At 38.7% G+C, this 20,507-nt stretch overlaps 1 long non-coding RNA gene across 2 annotated transcripts in view; it reads right to left on the bottom strand.

Moving 5' to 3' along the window:
• Nucleotides 1-16,685, bottom strand: part of LOC110743474 — a 51,568-nt gene extending 34,883 nt beyond the window's left edge. The window contains exons 1-2 of one of the 2 annotated variants that reach the window (XR_004183735.1): nucleotides 12,798-16,685; nucleotides 11,776-12,404 (exon numbers count right to left, since the gene is read on the bottom strand). This is a non-coding gene — a long non-coding RNA (uncharacterized LOC110743474). Of the gene's footprint in view, nucleotides 1-9,350; nucleotides 12,405-12,797 lie in introns of those variants that run through there. The other variant, XR_002522589.2, reaches the window with a different exon arrangement.
• Nucleotides 16,686-20,507: the final 3,822 nt, after the last annotated feature.

Here is a 20,507-nt window from a genome sequence, read left to right on the forward strand (position 1 = left end):
AGCCTCTGAGTTGGCAGATGCTACATGTCCCAGTCTGCTGAAACCTTGCCCCTCGGTTTGCCCAGGCTCATTGCAGACCTCAAGGCAAGGATCTGGGCTTTCCCAACTAACTCCGCCTCCCAGAGACTTCATTCTTGAGGAAAATGGGAATCTGTGATGCTTAACCAGCAAGCAGGGAATCCCTCCACTAGGAAATGTCTCAGGTTCCTTTAGTGTGAATGGAAAAGCAAAGGATAGGCCAGGTGCAGTGGCTCACACCTGTAATCCCAGCACTTCGGGAGGCCAAGGCGGGTGGATCAGCTAAGGTCAGGAGTTCAAGACCGGCCTGACCAATATGGTGAAACCCCGTCTCTACTAAAAATACAAAAATTAGCCAGGCGTGGTGGCATGCGCCTGTAGTCCCAGCTACTTGGGAGGCTGAGACAGGAGAATTGCTTGAATCCTGGAGGCAGAGGTTGCAGTGAGCCGAGGTCGCGCCACTACACCCCGGCCTGGGTGATAGAGAGAGACTCCGTCTCAAAAAAAAAAAAAAAAAAAAAGAACAGTGAAGGCTAGACTCCAGAGCCCTCTCATTCTTTGTTAGACTAATTCCAGCCACAACTCAGAAGTTTCATCCTCATTCAAACCTGAAACCTGGATAATTCTCTATTCTTGCATAGTATACTGAGGATCCCCCTGCAAAGAGAGATGTGTGACAGGCAAGTTTCTTTCTGTATTTCTGGACTAAGTCAGGTAGATGTGAGAAGTGATGGAATTGCTAATCATGAAAATGTAAATAACTTTAAACAAAAATGTTTGTTGCTGTTTGCTGTCCATACTTTTGGAAGTCACAGTCATTATTCCATAGGCACAATTTTGAGGTCTACGTATCTGAAATAAGAACAACATTCTCTTTGAAAATATTTTCTTAAACAAAATGTTGATGTTAACTTTTAAAGTGGTATTTTAAAATGAGTTTAAAGCAGCATTAGTCTGCAGCCACAGTACAAAATAATATGACTATGTGTAAATTAACACAGTATAAGCTGAGTTCACAGGTTTCAGGATTAAATTATTGAAGATGATGCAGTGAACATTGAAATTCTGTTTAAGCGGAATATTCTGACACTCCCGTGGTAGCTCCCCTTTCCCTCTTCCAATAATTTGAATTTAATTATGACAATTTGAATTTTTTTCAAAATAAGGTCTACCTTCATCTCTGTAACAACAGACATATGGCTTCATTTAACTTAAATTACTATGGTTTAATTTAACTTAAATTATTAATTGGTGTATTTGGGGGGTTTTTTTTGCAGTCACACAGAGAGTAAAACTTCATGTATACAAAAATCAGCTACTCTAAAATTGTAGGGAGACAAGAAATGGCTCAGGACCAGAAACAAAATAAAAAGAGGTCTCTGGTTAACCAAAGAAATCTTTGAAAATTCATGCACTCAAGGCTCATGCATTTTACTCAAGGGGCAACTCACAATCTGTTTAGAATCTATGTGACTTACTATTCTAAACTTAGATTGTAAACTACATAAAAAGGAGAAATAATTCGAGGTATTTCTTCAAAGTCATAATGTTAACATTATCAGTAAGTGATGACTGACAGCCCATCAGCAATGGAAGGAAGCAAACAAAAAAGAAACCAGAAAACAACAACTGAAATCCCCTATATGAAGTAGATACAGAACAACTTATTACAGGAGCAGCATCCCAATATTCCATCACTGTATTTCAGCCAGTGTTCACAATGGTGACTCGGAGTGATCAAAGAAAGGTAAGCTGGGTTTAGAACTCTCTTGGCAAGCAAAAAAAAAAAAAAAAAAAAAAAAAGACTACATATTGGGTACAGTATACACAGCTTGGGTGACAGGTGCACTACAATCTCAGAATTCACCACTGAACAATTCATCCATGTAATCAAAAACCACCTGTACCCCAAAAATTATTGAAATAAAAAAATAAAGTTTAATAATAGAAAAGTAAAAAAAAAAAAAGAAAGAAAGAACACTCTCTTCAGGGAGAGAAATGTTTAGGATATTTTAGAAATAATGCTTTGAAAATATTAAAATTACAAAATATATAAAAGGACCAGAAACAGGTGCTTGAAAGGGAAAATTGAGTTATTCATTCATTCAACAACTCTTAGTGAGTATTCTTATGTACCAGGTACTGTGCTAGTCAGGTCTTGGGGACATTGAGAGCAGATCCTGCTCTTAAGAAACGTATGTTCTAAGTTAGAGGCTTCAAAGCATAGTCAGAACCCCCTGGTGATTCATGAGATCCTTCTGGGGATCTTGGAGATACACACTATTTTCCTAATAATATTAAGATGGCATTTGTACTCATGGTACAAAAGTAGCAGTGGGTATCCTTAGCCTGAATCAGGCAGGCAATACTAAACATGCTGGCAGCTGTTGTATTGTTCACCCCTCCCACACACACACAAAATGTCCAGAGCAAAGCAGGAAAAATTATTAATTGTATTACATTTCAACCTAATTATATATATTTTAAATATTCTGTGTAATAAAATGGGACATGGCTGGGCGCGGTAGCTCATGCCTATAATCCTAGGACTTTGGGAGGCTGAGGCAGGCAGATCACTTGAGGTCAGGAGTTTAAGACCAGCCTGGCCAACATGGTGAAACCCTGTCTCTACTACAAATACAAAAATTAGCTGGGTATGGTGGCAGTCATCTGTAATGCCAGCTACTCGGGAGGCTGAGGCAGGAGAATCACTTGAACCTGGGAGGCAGAGGTTGCAATGAGCTGAGATCATGCCACTGGACTCCAGTCTAAGCTACAGAAGGAGACTCCATCTCAAAAAAAATGAAACAAAATAAAACAAAATAAAATAATAAAATAAAATAAAATGGGACGTATGTATGAAGCACTTTGCTACACAGTGTAGTATGATGGCTGATTGGAGAAAACAACTTGTGTGACTGAGTTGCAAGCTGAACTAACCACTTCTCTCATAGAACATAATTTTCACTTGAGAGAATGATGGACAAACTGTGGTTATTCAAACTTGAGTATTTGGCAGATATTTTCTCAAAAATGAACAAAGAGAGCCTGCCACGTTACAGAGAAAACAACTGAGAGTATTTGTTGCCAATAATAAAATTTGATCTTTTAAGTGAAATGTAGAGTTTTTGAAAACTTGAACTGGCCGGGCGCGGTGGCTCAAGCCTGTAATCCCAGCACTTTGGGAGGCCGAGACGGGCGGATCACGAGGTCAGGAGATCGAGACCATCCTGGCTAACACGGTGAAACCCCGTCTCTACTAAAAATACAAGAAAATTAGCCGGGCGAGGTGGCGGGCGCCTGTAGTCCCAGCTACTCGGGAGGCTGAGGCAGGAGAATGGCGTGAACCCGGGAGGCGGAGCTTGCAGTGAGCCGAGATCGCGCCACTGCACTCCAGCCTGGGGCACAGAGCAAGACTCGGTCTCAAAAAAAAAAAAAAAAAAAAAAAAAAGAAAACTTGAACTTACAGCTCTCCAATAACTAAAGACTTTTCTAATGAGAATAATAGTGATACAAACTGATAGTTTAATATTATATAATAAAATTATGAAATTAGAATGATATACATAACTCAGTTGACCCATATTTTTCAAATAACCAAAAAGCATGACATTACAAAATCATGCATGGATAAAAGATTCATTCAATGTGAAAAATAGGATAGATGGACTTTAATGTAACAGAATACAAACAGTTCACTAATTTTCTTTCAGATTACACGTTGAAACTAAACTTTAAAAATCTACACCTGTCAGGTTTCAGCATAGTATCAAAGAGGAGTATCTACAATTACCTTAAAAGATTATTAAAATATCCTTTCCAACTGTGTGTATGTGTATGAATGACTGAATTTTCCTCATATACTTCAACCCAAAACAATTTATTGCAACATATTGAATGTAGAGGCAGATATGGAAGTCTACTGTAAATACGTAAAACAATGCCACTTTTCTTTCTGGAATTTTTATTTTTAAAAATTGGTATTTTCCTACAAATATGTTCTTACATGTTAACATGCAATAAATAGGCTTGTTATTTTTAAATGAATTAATAAACAATTTTAAGAATTTCTCAATTTAAATTTCTAGTACAGTAAATATCTACATAAGGAAAAACTCTTCAAGGTTCTCAATAGAAACTTATTTATTTATTTTTGAGACAAGGTCTCAGTCTGTCACCTGAGCTGGAGTGCAATGGCACGATCATGGCTCACTGCAGCCTCAGCTACCCTGGGCTCAAGCAATCCTCCCATCTCAGCCTCCCAAGTAGCTGGGACTACAGGCATAAGCCACCTTGCCTGGCTAATTTGTATTTTCTGTAGAGATAGGGTTTTGCCATGTTGCCCAGGCTGGTCTCAAACTCCTGGGCTCAAGAGATCCAACCACCTTGGCCTTCCAAAATGTTGGGATTACAGGCACTGCACCCAGTCCTCAGTAATTTTGAAGAGTTCAAAAGGTCCTGAGACCAAAACGTTTGAGAACTATCAGTCTAAGAGGACATAGCTAGACCTATAAATAAGTATACTAATTCTAACCTACTACAATAAGGGCTGTGATAGGAAGAAGCACAAGATAACATGGGGGGATACCTAGTTCAGTCTTGGAGCGTCAAGGAAGGCTCCCTAGAGGAGGCTATCTTTAAGCTAGAACTTGATAGATGAGAAGTTAGCATGCTAAGAGGGATGGAACATCCAAATCAGAAGGAAGAGCTTCTGCAAAGTCCTGCAGAAAAGAAAGAATATGGCTCATTCATGAAAATAAAAGTTATGTGGTAAAGCTAGAAAATAGTTTGTGATAACCTAGGTTGTGCAGATTATATCATTGTTTCAATAAAATAAGCATATATGTATAGTGAAGGGTTAAGAATAGACTCTGGGGCCGGGCGCGGTGGCTCAAGCCTGTAATCCCAGCACTTTGGGAGGCCGAGACGGGCGGATCACGAGGTCAGGAGATCGAGACCATCCTGGCTGACACGGTGAAACCCCGTCTCTACTAAAAAATACAAAAACTTAGCCGGGCGAGGTGGCGGGCGCCTGTAGTCCCAGCTACTCGGGAGGCTGGGGCAGGAGAATGGCGTAAACCCGGGAGGTGGAGCTTGCAGTGAGCTGAGATCCGGCCACAGCACTCCAGCCTGGGCGACAGAGCGAGACTCCGTCTCAAAAAAAAAAAAAAAAAAAAAAAAAAAAGAATAGTCTCTGGTCTCAAGTATACATAATACTAATAAGAAAAAAAAATAAGCTGAACCTGGTCTCTGGTATGTTATATCCATTTATATAAAGTTTAAAAGGGCCACCTTAATAAGTTGACAGAAATATATAATTGGAAGTTGTGATCTATATTCCATGATATCTAAATAGAAGCCAAAATTTAGACTGTCTTTAAAGTTTATATATATATATATATATATTTAAAGGAATTCTAATGAGATATTTAAAGTTTGACTTGAATTGGAAACAATACAGGCATACATTTAAAGCCCATATTCTTTATAAATACTTTACTTTCACCCAGATCAGTGGAATTTATCTCATGACTTCGGATCATGGACAACAGTGATTTTCTGTAAAAGTGGCATGGATTGTAAGATGGACTTTGCCACGTTTTGGTGGCCTCTTTGTCATCTTTGGCATATGGCTAGTTTCCTGAGTTTCCATTTTTGTTCTGTATTTTAATAGTGTATTTGTCCTTCCAGACTACGAAAAATCTTTCAATCAAATGACCCCAAAACCTCCACCAAGAGTGCTGTGTTGGCAGATTTCAAGGTAGGCGTACCCTCTGCAGATGAGGCCAGGTAACCAGCAATGTTAGGGGCGTGTCCACACTCAAAGCCCCTGGCTTATTCTATGGGCATTCCTGAGCTGGAACATGGCTTCTGAGAGTGATTTTTCTCTTTTGGGTGGGAGTTCAAAAGAAGCAGAAATAGATATTTCTTACTCAGAGGTTAGATCTTGTATTACTGGTATCTTGGAACAGAAAGCCACCTACAATCACATCACTGCAACCTTTGGATGACAGGCTGCTGTTATGTGTTATGAATTAGGACTCACTGTCAGGAAAATGCAGTGGCCAAAGCCATATTGCTACATTTTACAAGCCTTTTCTGAGGGGCTTTATTTGATTTGTAAATGTTGTTTGTAAGTAAGGTACTCCAGAGAATAGTTTGCCAAGGATTATCTCTGTTAACTTGTTTGTAAGTCTGCATACATGTTGCTTTGCCAGTATATCTTTGCTATTATCTGTTGATTTATTTATCTATATATTTTGTGGCTCCTGAGAACTCTGAAGGGCAAAATTACACAACCATGGGTGGATAATAATGTGACAGGGATTTCTGATGTTGTTCTTTGTTTTGTTTTGTTTTTCTTTGAGACGGAGTCTCTCTTTGTCACCAGGCTGGAATGCAGTGGTGCAATCTCGGCTCACTGCAACTTCCACCTCCCAAGTCAAGAGATGCTCCTGCCTCAGCCTCCCAAGCTGCTGGGACTACAGTCATGTGCCACCACACCCAGCTACTTTTTGTGTTTCTAGTAGAGACGGGGTTTCACCATGTTAGCCAGGATGGTCTTGATCTCCTGATCTCGTTAGCCACCTCCCTTGGCCTCCCAAAGTGCTGGGATTACAGGCATGAGTCACCGCACCTGGCTGTATGACAGTTTTTACAGTCTATTACATTTTATGTTAAGGCATTAGCAAAAAAAAAAAAAAAAAAAAAGGCATCAAAAAATGTCAAAGCAAATAAAACTAGTTTGAAAATAAGATCAGCTCTGAAACTGTAGACACTGCCCATATCTCCCAAAACATTTTTAAAACAGTAGATATTTAAATACGCTGTATCTCCCCTGCAACTAGCATTGTGTCTGAAACCCACTGGGTACACAATAAATGCTGAATGAGTAAATGAATGAGTCACAACTCTATGACATAGAGATGCTAGATATCCACATTTTACAAATGAGAAAATTGAGACACAATGCAGTGAAGTAGCTTGTCCTTGTTCAATAGCTAATAAATGGGACTGGGTTTAAAGTTGGGTAACCTGACCATAAGCTCACTTAATTAACCTCGCATCATACTACACATACTATAACATTATACTAGTGACATTTTTTGGAGATTATTTATATTTAGGTACTGTGTCATTTTCCCATCAAATACATTGGTTGAATATTTAATAATTGTTTTTTAGTATGGAAAGAAATCAGATACACAAATATTAGTGTAATTTCCTTGCTGTCAAGAATCACTTACTGGGATAATTTCACAAGTGACAGCGTCAAGCTCTCAGAGGACACTTTGCACATGTGGAAGACAAGCACAGGAGTCCTCATGTTCCAAGGACCTCAGTAGCCCCTTTTCCACACTCCCACCCTGCGTGCCACTACTTAATGCTGCTGTCATTATAAAAGTAAAATACCTTTCCGGATCAAATCCAAAATTGTCTTTTACAATTACTCTTTGTTTCACTTTGGTTTGCTTTCAGTCGTGATGATTAACATATTATAAAGTTTCAAATACTTAAAAGGAAGTAGATTTTTATATTTACCACAGGAGGGCATCTGGTTTAAAAGGTTAAAAAATGACAGTTTTGTCACGTTTTCTCCAGGTTGTGATACTCTCTGTGAGTGACAGTCATCATAACCTTCCTGTGCCTGTTTTGTGTTCTGGAGTGCACAAGCACGAGAGCTCAGAGACATGATGTTTCTGAGGCCTACTGCACCCAGGGAAGGCTGAACTAACACTGGGCACATGGGGGCTGTGACAAGTCTGGATATCATCCCATGCTGTTTCTGTTTGTGCTGTACTGTACCATTTCCACTGTACTGTACTGTTTCCACTGTATCGCCAGTGGAATCTTTCTGATGCTATGGCCACTAGAGTGGCCAGATTCTCGCTCCCTGGTGTGGATGAAGAAACCGTGGTTCTGGGGTATTCAAGAAGCCGTGTCAGGCTGGGCATGGTGGCTCATGCCTGTAAACCCAGCACCTCGGGAGGCTGAGGCGGGCGGATCACCTGAGGTCAGGAGTTCGAGACCAGCCTCGCCAACATTGTGAAACCCATCTCTACTAAAAATACAAAAATTAGCCGAGTGTGGTGGCACGTGCCTATAGTTCCAGCTACTCTGGAGACTGAGGCAGGACAATCGCTTGAACAGGGAGGCAGAGGTTGCAGTGAGCCAAGATTGAGCCATTGCGCTCCAGCCTGGGCAACAGAGCAAGACTCTGTCTCAAACAAAACAAAAGAAAACAAACAAACAAAAAGATATGCCATCTGATTCCACATGGAATCTGTGCCACTTCACAATCTTTTGTGCTGCATTTTGGCCAGTGAACTTTCCTTTATTCTCCTCTAAAGAATGTTAAGTTCACACCATACACACATACAGATGGTAGTTATGTGTGGGGCTGGAGACATTGATTCATTTGATTGTGGTAATCATTTCACAATGTATATGTATATCAAATCATCACATTGTATACCTTGAATATGTAAAATTTTACTTGTCATTTATACCTTAATAAAGCTGGGGAAAAAGATGTTGAAAATACCCTTTCTCTGGTTTCCCATATTTGCACTTCTTCCTCCCTGGAGAGTAAGGCCTATGAGGGGAGGGACCAAGTATGTTTTTCTCATCATTGCATCTCCAGCGACTCCAGCAGTACCTGTTACATGGCAGATGCTTGCTAAAGATGTGTTGATTGAATGAAAGTCTGAACTACCAAATAAATGGCTATCCCTTTGGGCCCAGATATCACAATATGAAAACTTTGTTTCTCATCTGGTATCCGTATATGACTTTATTTTTTAAAAGTTCACACACATGTAGAAAGACTTCACTTCTGCAGTAACTAATCCATAAGCAACTATAGAATTCTAAAGAACCAAGCTCCATTCAGAAATGGCAAATTGAAATGCCATCTGAGGGGAAATCAGATACTTGCTGACCATGGGATTTGAGAGAAACTGCCCACAGTTTCCCAAAGCACAACTTCGATTGTATCACTATTTTAAAACCCAGTGGTTTTCAGATGCTCTTGCCCAGCTCCTACTGATTAGAGGGTGAACGCTGCGTACGCTGACCATGCTGCAAATGAGAAGCACGAAAATGAGAAGTGCCAAGGCAGGGGGCTTCACGGCAGCCCCGATCTTTTGGTCTGTTCCCGCCCAATTCTACCATATTCTAGTTCGTAATATGGAGCAGGATTGGGGCACATCTGTACTAAATGTCAGGCTGGGAGCTTCCCAGAAGGAATTACACAAAGAAATTACATCTCTTGAAGTGTCTAATCCACCTGTGCTCATTTCTCATGACTGTTGTAACAAATTAACATAATCTTAGTGGTTTAAAACAACATGAATTTATTATTTTATAGTTCTGGAGGTCGGAAGTCCTACAGTCAAAGTGTCAGCAGGGTTTTCTTTCTGCTGGAGTCTTTAGGGGAGGATCCATTTCCTTGCCTTTTCCAGCTTCTAGAGGCCACCCAAATTCCTTGGCCCATGGCTCTCTCCTTCCATCTTCACATCTCTCTCTCACCACTGCTTCCATCATCACATCTCATCTCTGACTCTGACACTCCTGTCTCCCTATTATAAGGACCCTTGTGATTATATTGGGCCCATTCACATAATTCAGAGTCACCTCCCCAGCTCAAAATCCTTAATCACACCTGCAAAGTCTCTTTTGTCAACTAGAGTAACATATTCACATATCCCAGGGATTAGAATGTGAACATTGCAGAGGGTGAGAGCGTCATTCTGTCTACCACCCCACCCGTCTGCTTTCTTCCTATCAGCCTCAAAAAGTGCCCTGCAGATCCTCCACTCTCCAAGGCACCTGGTGACAGAGTACACTCACTGGTTGCTGGAGGTGTCCTCCTTCTGAGCTTTCCTGGTGCTCCCAGCTGGATGCAACTACTTGTTTGTCCATACTCCTTTGTGCAACCTGGATTGTTCAGGGCATCCCTTTCTGCTGTTGGACACTATATTTGTATGTGCATATGTTACTTTCCTGATAAGCTGAGCCAAGAACCAACTTTGTGCCCTCCTAGGGCCTAGAATGATGTGAGGCAGATTGCTGTGCTCAATTATTGCTGTTAGTGCTTAGCAGGACACACAAGACATGTCTCCCTGAGCCTGGTGCCATACAGATGTTCCTCTTAGAGTCCAAAGACAGCACTCCTCACTGCCACCCCAGAGCACTTCTGCTAGTGAGTGACATCTTCCATTCCTGTGAGCTGGGAGGACTCCACAACTGCTGCCCATTTAGAATACTTCATCCCCAGGGACTGCTGGCACCCTGGAAAAGGAGCTGGCATTTATGTCTGCAGCTTCCCACCTTCTGCAAGCAAGCTTGTTATTGTTTTGCTGTTTGCTGTGGCAGTGGCTGCCGTTCTGCAGTGCCAGCTGAGAAGCTTATCTCCAAGCAGCCTTGGCTATTTCCACTATAATTCTTTTCCCCTCAGGATGCCATCCTCTACATGTGTCGGTATGACTCACTTTGTACTTGTACTTGGTAAAAGCCAGAGTTTAATGAAAAGACACCGGTTGAGAACTTTGCAATCTCATTTGCAGCCACATCCTGGGTAGGACTTGCCTTAACTCAGGTCGAATCTTTCCTCCCCAGGAGTCAAGAAATGCAGAAGTACAACTGTCTAACTGCCAAGTACTAGGCAAGACTTGGGGCTGGGGTTGAAGTGCATTAAAGGGCAGGCATGTGAAAGAATAAAAATGAGAAATCAAAGTTTCTGCTCTTACAGATTTCAAAATCATTTGGGAAGAAATATAAGTTACTAAGTAATTGCAAAATTTTGTAAAATCTTCTAGCAGCAAAATGTAGAGCTGGGGAAAAAATGTGGATCCTTATCTTATAGTCTACATCTGGATAAGTCCAAAATATTATAAGTAAAGTCTTAAAATTACCAGAAAAAAAACCCTGAGAGAATTTTTCTTATATCATTTCAGAATGGTAAAGGTCTTTCTAAGTATAATACAGGACGCAGAAACCATATGAATGAAAGAATAGGTAAATTTAATGACAAAAAAAGTTCCCATGGCAAAATGTACAATATGAAAAGTCAAAAAACAAATGCCAATCTGAGAAAAATATTTGTAAATCATATTACAGAAAAAAGTTAATTTCCCAAATGTATGAAGAATATGATATGGTTTGGATTTGTGTCCCACCAGCAATCTCATGTCAAATTGTAATCCCCAATGTTGGAGGAGGGGTCTGGCCGGAGGTGACTGAATCATGGGGGCAGATTTCCTCCTTGCTATTCTCGCGATAGTGAGATCTCATGAGCTCTTGTTGCTTAAAAGCGTGTAGCACCTCTTCCTTATCTCTCTTCCTCCTGCTCTGCCCATGTGTAGATGTGCCTGCTTCCCCTTCACATTCTTCCATGATTGTAAGTTTCCTGAGGACTCCCCAGCCATGCTTCCTGTACAGCCTGGAACTGTGAGCCAATAAAACCTCTTTTCTCTATAAATGACACAGTCTCAGGCATTTCTCTGTAGCAGTGTGATAAAGGAGTAATACAGAATACATACAAATCAATAAGAAAAACACTAGCCCTCTACTAGAAAAAATGGGCAAAGCATATAAGCTGACAGTGCACAGAAAAGGAAATGCAGATGGCCCTTAAACATATGCCAAGATGTTCAGCCTTACATATAATAAGGGAAATGGAACTAAAACCACACAGAGACATAATTTTTAAATTATGTTAAATGGGTTAAAATTTAAAAGTTTGAAAATACTTACATTTTGAGGAATCAGCAGCCCACCCATCTAGTACTGGCAGAAGTACATACTGGTACAACACCTATGGGAGGCAAGTTTTTAAGATCTTCCAAAATTACAAACATGCATATCCTGGACTCAGCAATTTGGTAGAAATTTATCCTATGGATGGTCTCTAACCTGTGGGAAATGACATATACAGAACTCTATTTACTATAGCACTGTTTATATTATCAAAAGACTGGAAGTCATCATTGACAGAGGAGTGATAAAAATAGAAGAGTGATAAATTATGACATTCACACAAAATGGAATTCTATGCATTGCTCAAAAAGCAATAGGGATACTCCTTACAATGATTATGGAAGTATTTCAAAGATATGCTAAGTGATAAGCAAGATGACAGTTTGTTCAGTGTGCTGCCATTAGTATACAAAAGAAAGGAGGAGTAAACTGCTAGCTATTTTCAAGAATAAGCTCAATATATTTCTACCGGTTCTTTTTGCTCATGCTGTTCTCTTCATGTAGATTGTGCTTTCTCCATCTCTGCCTGTTGAAAAATATAGTTCTTCCAGGACAATTTCAAATATTTCTTCCTTTATGAACCTTTATTGATCTCCTGAGTTAAGCACTCTCTCAATTGAACAAATCTAAAATTATTAGGAGAATAGTTTTAAGGTTCGGGATGAGAGATCCTTTCTGAGACAGACAACCCCCATTAACTCATAAAGAAAGAAGCTTGGTCTAACCTTATAAGAAATTTAATCATTTGTATGGTCACAGACATAATAAATAGACATAAATACAAAATCTGACACACTGAGAGGTAATATCTGCAACATATATTGATGACAAAAGCTTATTATCCAGATTATATAAAGAGCTTCTAAAAGCCAGTAAAGATAAAAACAATAGTCCAATAGGAAAAAAGACACATCTCAAAGAGTTAAACCAATAAAGAAAGAAAAGCAGTTTAAAAGGTGCTTAGTTTTAAACAAGAAATATTTATCTCACTTTGATGAGTAAAAAATAAGAAGGCTTACCTTATGATGTGAGGAAAGAGGCAATGGTGCGGCAGGAGTATAAATTGTTAAATTCTTTTCAGAGGGTAATTTGGCAGGAGTCATCAAATGTTAAAATTAGGTATCACCTTCAACCCATCTGTTTGGCTTCTAGATCTAGGCATCTGTGCTCAGAGAAACATATATGAATATAGAAGCACTTACAAGCATGGTGATTGCACACTATTTATAATAGAAAAAAACCAAACACCTCCTAAAGGACCACCAAGAGGAGAAAGAGTAAATGAACTATGGTAGATTCAGTCTATGAGCTACTGTGTAGCAATTTTTTAAAATAGATTTTTAAACATTTGAAAAGAGCTCCAACGGGAAAATGCCATTTGCACAACACAGTATATAAAATATTATTCTATTTATATGGTGAAGATACATGTATACAGTCAGCCCTCCATATCCACCAGTTCTGCATCTGTGGATTCAACAAACCATGGATTGTAATTATTCAGAAAAATATATATAAAAAAAGAATGATTGAATCTGTTCTGACCACGTGCAGACTTTTTTCTTGTCATTATTTCCTAAACAATACAGTATAACAACTATTTACATAGCATTTATACTGTTTTAGGTATTATAAGTAATCGAGATTATTTAAAGTATATAGGAGGATGTGCATAGGTTATAAGCATCATTTTATATAAGGAACTTAAGCGTCCCTGAATTTTGGTATTCACAGGGGAGTCCTAGAATCGTTCCCCTACATATATGTGTACATTCTACACACACACACACACACAGACACACACACACACACACACGCAAAACAGTTTAGCCTCTAGGAAGGGGAATAGAACTAGGGGTAGCAAAGAAGGAACTTTTATTTTCTGCTTTATACATTGATAGGATGTGTTTTGTTTTTCTTGTTGTTGAAGGATAGTGATGGGAAAGACCCAGTTCACAGAGTTAGGAAAAGGGACTTGATCTCAGTCAATTGGCCTTCCAGTGTGATATTTTTTCCCACTGTTCCACCAAAAGAAAATAAGAGGCACTTTCAGAGTCAAGGATGATTGAATAGAAAGAAGTATAAGATATTTTCCTCTGGCTATGAAGCTCACTATGGAATTTTCAGAAACATCCCTCTTCTAACTAACCTAATAGCCACTGTTAATTGTTAGGCCCATTTATTTTATGGGCATAGAGAATGGCTGCAGCCATCAATGGTATAGATTATCCTTTTTAAATGTTCTCTAATACTTCATACCTTGTAAGTCTTTTCCCTAATTTTCCTTTTGTTTATTTCCCCAGGCTCTCTGTAATTTTTCTATAGCTTGCTTAATGTTTAGAAAGAAAGGACTGATGAATGCTGAGTAAACAGACTATTTCTTGACCCTTAAATGACATACCGTCTTCAGTTACACTCTAGAGAATCACTTTAACTCTAACAAACAACACAACAACACTGGAGGCTCATTCATTTACTCTGACTCTTTTATTCTTCCCACCAAACAACACTTGGGCTGTGCTTTGTTTCCTTTATTTGCTTTAATTCCTATCGCATCAGGGAAGATATCATATAGGGGAGATCACAGACTTTGAAATATGACATAGCAGAGTTCTTTTCACAAGTTTTCAACTTATTATCTTTGTGATTTGGAGGAATTGTCTAACTTTTCTCCATGTCAGTTTTTCACCTGTCAAACAGCAATAATAATAACTAATGACAAAAAAGAAATCACAATGACATTAGAAAATATTATGAAATGAATGATAATAAAGATACAACACATCAAAATGTGTACAGGGCAGCTAAAGCAGGAGTTAGAAATATTTAGCCTTAAATGTATTTGTCAGAAAGAAGGAAAACTGACAATCAATTACTTAAGCTTCTCAAGCAGCTAAAATAGGAATTAAGATAAAACCCAAAGAAATTAGGAGTAAAAACAGCATAGATAAAAACAGCTTCAATGAAAACATATATACATGTACATAAAATAGAAAACTATCAATAATGTCAAATGTAGGTTTTTGTAAAGATTAACAAAATTGATAAACCCCTAGCTAGACTGATCAAGAAAAACACAAAGAAAATACAAATTATCAAGATCAGAAACTAGAAAGAGACATCAATACAGACTTCAAGCCATCAAAAATATAAATAATACCAATTTCTTAGAAAGTTTGTGGGAATTCACTGAAGTACTTTAAGCACCTAGCACACTACCATGGCTCATAGAAGCCATTCATTTAGTCATTGAATATGCTTTGACTGAGCATATGCCCTATGCTGAGCCACAGGAATACTAAGGTATGTGGGTGGCTGGGTAGGTGTGAAGAGGGTGTGTTGGGGGGTGGGGATAGACATGTTCTTTGCTCCTGTAGAGCATACAGTTCCACGGTGAAGGCTGAGACAAATTTTTTAAATTGCAGCTATAAATGCAAAATTACAATGTTGAAAAACGTCAGTGGGGCATGGAACTAAAAGTGCATTTAAAAAGGTTAACTTAGTGAGGAAGCTCAGAGTGGGCTTCCCTAAGAAAGTGATAGCTGAGATGTTATCTATGAAATGAGAAGATACTAATGAGGTGAAGTTAACTAGTCAGTGTTTGCTATGGTTTAAATGTGTCCTCCAAGGTTCATGCGTTGGAAACTTAATTCTCATTGCCACAGTCCTGGGAGGTGGGGCCTGATAAGAGGTGACTGGGTCATGAGAGATCTGCCTCATGAATGGATTAATGTTGTTATCTCTGGAGTGGGTTAGCTATCCAGAGAGTGGCTTTGTTATAAAAGTGAGTTCAGCCTTCTCTGCTCTCTGCTCTCTCACTCCCGCCCTCTCTTGCCCTTCTGCCTTCTGCCATGAGAGGTTACAGCAAGAAGTCCCTCACCAGATTCAGTCCCTCCACCTTGGACTTCCCAGCCTCCAAAATAAATGTGTTTTCTTTACAAATTACCCAGTCTGCTGTACTCTGTTACAGCAACAGAAAATGGACAAAAGTAGGCCTCTCGTCAGGGGGAAAAGCAAGGGAAAGGCCGTGTTGGAGGGAAGGATGGTCTGGCACAAAGTCATTGTGGCTGGTGCTGGAAAGTAAGGGCAAGTGGAGGGGCCAGATGAAGCTGCTGAGATAAATGGGGACCAGACTTGTAGGTGACACTGAGAAGTTTGGTTTTTATCCTAAAATGAGAAGCCATTTGTGTTTTAAGTAGAGATGGAGCAACATAACCAGATCAGAAAAGATCATTTTCCATATGGTGTGAAGCATGGATTGGGTGAGTCATTGTGGCTATACAGATGCCAGTAAGGTGACTATTGAGGTTGCACAGGGATAAAACAATAGCTTGACCTACTGTTTACAATATAAATTAAACTTGAAATAGCTCAAATGTTCACCAACAATGGACTGGTTGAGTAAATTATACTAAATAAACATAATGAGTTACTATGCAACTATAAATAAAAATGAGGAATATTAACATATATTATTGTAGAGTTATAGTCAGGAACAGTGTTTAATGAAAAAAGCGAAGTGGAGAAAATTGTATGTATATGCTGCTACTTCACTTTTAAAGTGAAAGGCTAAATCAAGGTTACAAAGTGTTACTCACAGGAAGAGACAGGGAGAAAGGTGGAGGGGACAGGGATAGAGGCTAAAGTTCTCCAAATACAAATTGTTTTGTAGATTTCACCTTGGAACCATGTAAATATTTTACATTATTATAAAGCAACATTAAATTATAAAAATCAATTCATAAAAACTGAAAACAAAATGAAACAAATGAACACAACTATGCATTGAGTTACTGGCATAATCACATATAACAGAATTAATTACACTTTAAAACTGTATACCTTAGGCTGGGCACAGTGGCACACACCTGTAATCCCAGCACTTTGGGAGGCTGAGGCAGGTGGGTCACCTGAGGTCAGGAGTTTGAGACCAGCCTGGCCAACATGGCGAAACCCCGTCTCTACTAAAAGTACAAAAATTAGCCGGGCATGGTGGCAGGTGCCTGTAATCCCAGCTACTGAGGAGGCTGAGGCAGGAGAATTGCTTGAACCCCGGAGGCAGAGGTTGCAGTGAGCCGAGATCGCACCACTGCACTCCAGCCTGGACGACAAGAGTGAGAATCCGTCTCAAAAAAAAAAAAAACAAAAACAACCAACCAACCAAACAAACTAGATACCTTAAAATGATTTTAGTAATCACATTGTTGGCAAAAGTGTTGCATTTGTATCTAAAACTACCATGAGGGTAATTTGTACCTATTGTGGAACAAGAAAAATGAGAAGCTACCTGCTGTTCTAATTCTGTCGCCCTTGGAGTCTTTGAAAACTGGAATTCTAGGCATAGGACAAAGGAAATACAGATGCAAGATAAAACATTAAACAAAATCCCTGTAGTCCTGATACTGAGTTAGAGGTATAAGTATGAATTCATATTTGAAAAACAATTTATTTCATACTTCTGTCCACTGAAAATGTCTAGACACGATGATCAAAATAGTAGTAACACCTGGTATACAGGGGTCTCCAAATACCATTACCCACTTAAGGAACTTGGATTCCATAGAGAAACTGCTAATTCCAGGTTCTGAGGCCAGATATGTGCAAGGTAAGGTGGGGATACCTTACCATACTACTGGCCAAAGATGAAAAAATGAAAGCATCAATATGAATAATGTAAGTTATATTTGTAATGATACAAAAAGTTAGTCACCCTTTTGAGAATGATTTGGAATAAATTCATTATTTTGAAAGTTAGTAAATAAAGAGAAAAAATCATGCGTTCATCCTTCTTTTCCTGTACATACTGTACCTCAGGGTAATCAACTGACAGGATAACACGTCTCCTAACAGAACTCTTCTAGCTGTCAAATAAATAATAACAAAATTAGAATATTATCATTTTTTTCAATCCATAGTGAAATAATGGATCTAGGTAATGATCATTAATAGTTGCTAAAATCACAGAATGAGGGTTAACAATTCTTTAGCTGCCTTCTGATGGAAGACCACAATATTACCTATGAAGTATACTTGTAAAAAATATCAAATCTGCATCTGATAAAGCCTTTAAGTCTATCAGAAAATTCAGAAGATAGAAGAACATGTTAAATAACACAACAGGGGATGCAATTAGCAAAATTTATGCTTTGTGAAACTCTGCTGAACAATGTTGTCACTATTCAACAGAAAATTACAAGGAAAAAAATAGTAGGATTACATAGATCAAAGGAGTTTAAGACTGATCAATCAGTTGAAATATATAGATATTATTTCAATCTTGATTTAAAGAAGCAGATTATAAAAATCTATGGATTGGGGATAATGCGTATGTGGGGGTTACTTATATTATTCTCTCTAATCTCTCTGTTTGAAATTTTCCATAGTAAAATGTTAAACAATAACACCCAAAAACAACTAACCCCTATTTAGTGTTCATTATATACAAGGCACTGTTTTAAGTAATTTACATATTTAAACTGTACTCCTGTCCGTAAGGTTGGTACTCTATTATACGAATGAGAAAACCAAGGTATAGAGTGGTTAAGCACCTTGCTTAAGGCCACACAGCTAATAAATTATGGTATTAGGATTCAAAACCAGGCAGTCTGACTCTGGAACCCATTTTCTAACTGGTACACTAGTACCTATCACAATGATGCTAGCTTGGACTAGGTTGGTGATAATGGAGAAAAGTGGATGGATTGAAGAGATACTGAAGGTGAAATTGACCAGACTCCATGCTGGATTGCACAGGAAGCTAAGGGTCAGGGGACAGTCCAAAATATTTGTGAGGTTTTGGCTTGCATCATGGGATACATACTGTTATGGTTCATTGAAATAACAAGAGTGAGAGTGTCCCAGGTTTGGAGGGAAAAGATGATTTGGGTTTGGAGCATGTCAAGATTCACATGCCTTTGGTATATCCAGGTGATGTCAGTTGAGCAGCTGGCAATATTGGGGCTCTTATATGTTAGTTTTCCCCTTTCTCCTCCTTAGAACTGTATACATTTTCTTGGGATGAAGAGGGGAAGGGGCTACTTTTCCAGTATTGAAGTATAATAATGTAATATTCTGTTCTTGTTTCAGAGGTGTTGTAGCAATATCACTTGCACATTTTGTAAGACTGCTTTTACTCCATTGTCTTAGTAACTGGGAGAAAACAGGTCAATTAATCAACCATCCCTTGACTGCTTACTATGCCCAGCCACTGTATTAGGTGCTTACACATTCTATCATTTCCTTCTTTCTTACAGTTACTTAAACAATTATAAAGATGTTATTCTTCTCACTAAATAAGGAGATGGAAGATCAAAAAGAAAGTCACTTGCCAAAGTTACAGAGCTGTAAAGGAGCAGTCTGCATCCCTAGTCTGTGTTCTCCCATTATGCCTCTATTTTCCAAAGTGTGGGTGATGACTTAGGTGGTCATGGTCATGGCGTTTAATTGCACAGACACACACAGTAAAAAAGCGCTCTGTTATAATTTTCATCCAACCTTCGGTTATAACGTGGAGAGCAACTCAGTCAGGTGTTAGTATCTCTTTAACACCTCTCTAACACTTGGCCAATCTCTGTTTTCAACCAAGAAAGGAGAGCCTTGGACTCAGAGTCTTGAGCAAATAATAACAGTATGTAGCAGGAATCTGATCACATCTTATCTTCATTGTGTATATTTTTAGGGATACTTTCTATTAATAAGTGATATTAGTGTTTCCATTTATACAGCAACATAGAATTGCATTTAAAAATAAATCTAAGTAAAATAAATAAACTGAGTAAAAGAAAACTATTACATACATAAAAGTAACAGTGGTTCAAAAAAAGGAAAAACAAACAAACTAGATGAGGCTGGAATCCAATGGATGACCTTTGGAAAACAGTGCTCTTCACCATATTTCCTTCCCCTCACCCCGATTATGGGCTTTGGTGCAGGCCTTACTTCTCGAACAGCAATTGAATATCTTAACCAAAATATGATCTGGAAACACTTCATCTAGTTACTGGTGAATGCAGCTAGTTGGAAACACTTCATCTAGTTACTGGTGAATGCAACTCTCTATAAGCCTGTCACAGACCCCAAATACTGCGGGCCAGACGGTATTTTTATTCTGCATTGATCAGATTGACATGTTGGATGGGATCCCCCAGCCCTTGGTTGCCCAGCATGTTTCCCATGCCAGGGTGTCAGGAAAGATGTAAGAGCAAAGAGTACATAACCAATAAGTCATGGCAGCTAACACCTAAGTCACTGGGTTATTTTGGAAATCTTAAGAATATCTAGGTGACCATCTATCTATCTATCTATCTATCTATCTATCTATCTATCTATCTATCTATCTATCTATCTATCTATCTATCTTTTAGTAACAGGCATTCTAGTATTAAAGCTATGTTGACTAATTTCCATCTATCCCTCTTCCTTAAAGCTCGAATTCCCCAGACTTCTATGATGATACCATGTTTGTACATTTTGCTCTTTCCTCACCGTCCTCCCCTTTTCTGGGACAGAAGCTATATTCAGTATGTTTGTGAGAAATGGTTGTAAATAGGCTGCCTTAAAAAAACAAAACAAAACAAAAAACCACATTTTTATGAGTTCTTATAAACATAAACAAAGGCAATAAAAATTCCCAATGCTACATATATTTTAAAAGACATCATTGTCACTTGAGATAATTTTGCTTGTGTGTTCCCCAAGGAACTGAAAAGTACATTATAGTCACGGTAACC

The sequence above is a fragment of the Papio anubis genome, chromosome 5, assembly GCF_008728515.1.
Source record: "Papio anubis isolate 15944 chromosome 5, Panubis1.0, whole genome shotgun sequence".
Taxonomy (NCBI): Eukaryota; Metazoa; Chordata; class Mammalia; order Primates; family Cercopithecidae; genus Papio; species Papio anubis.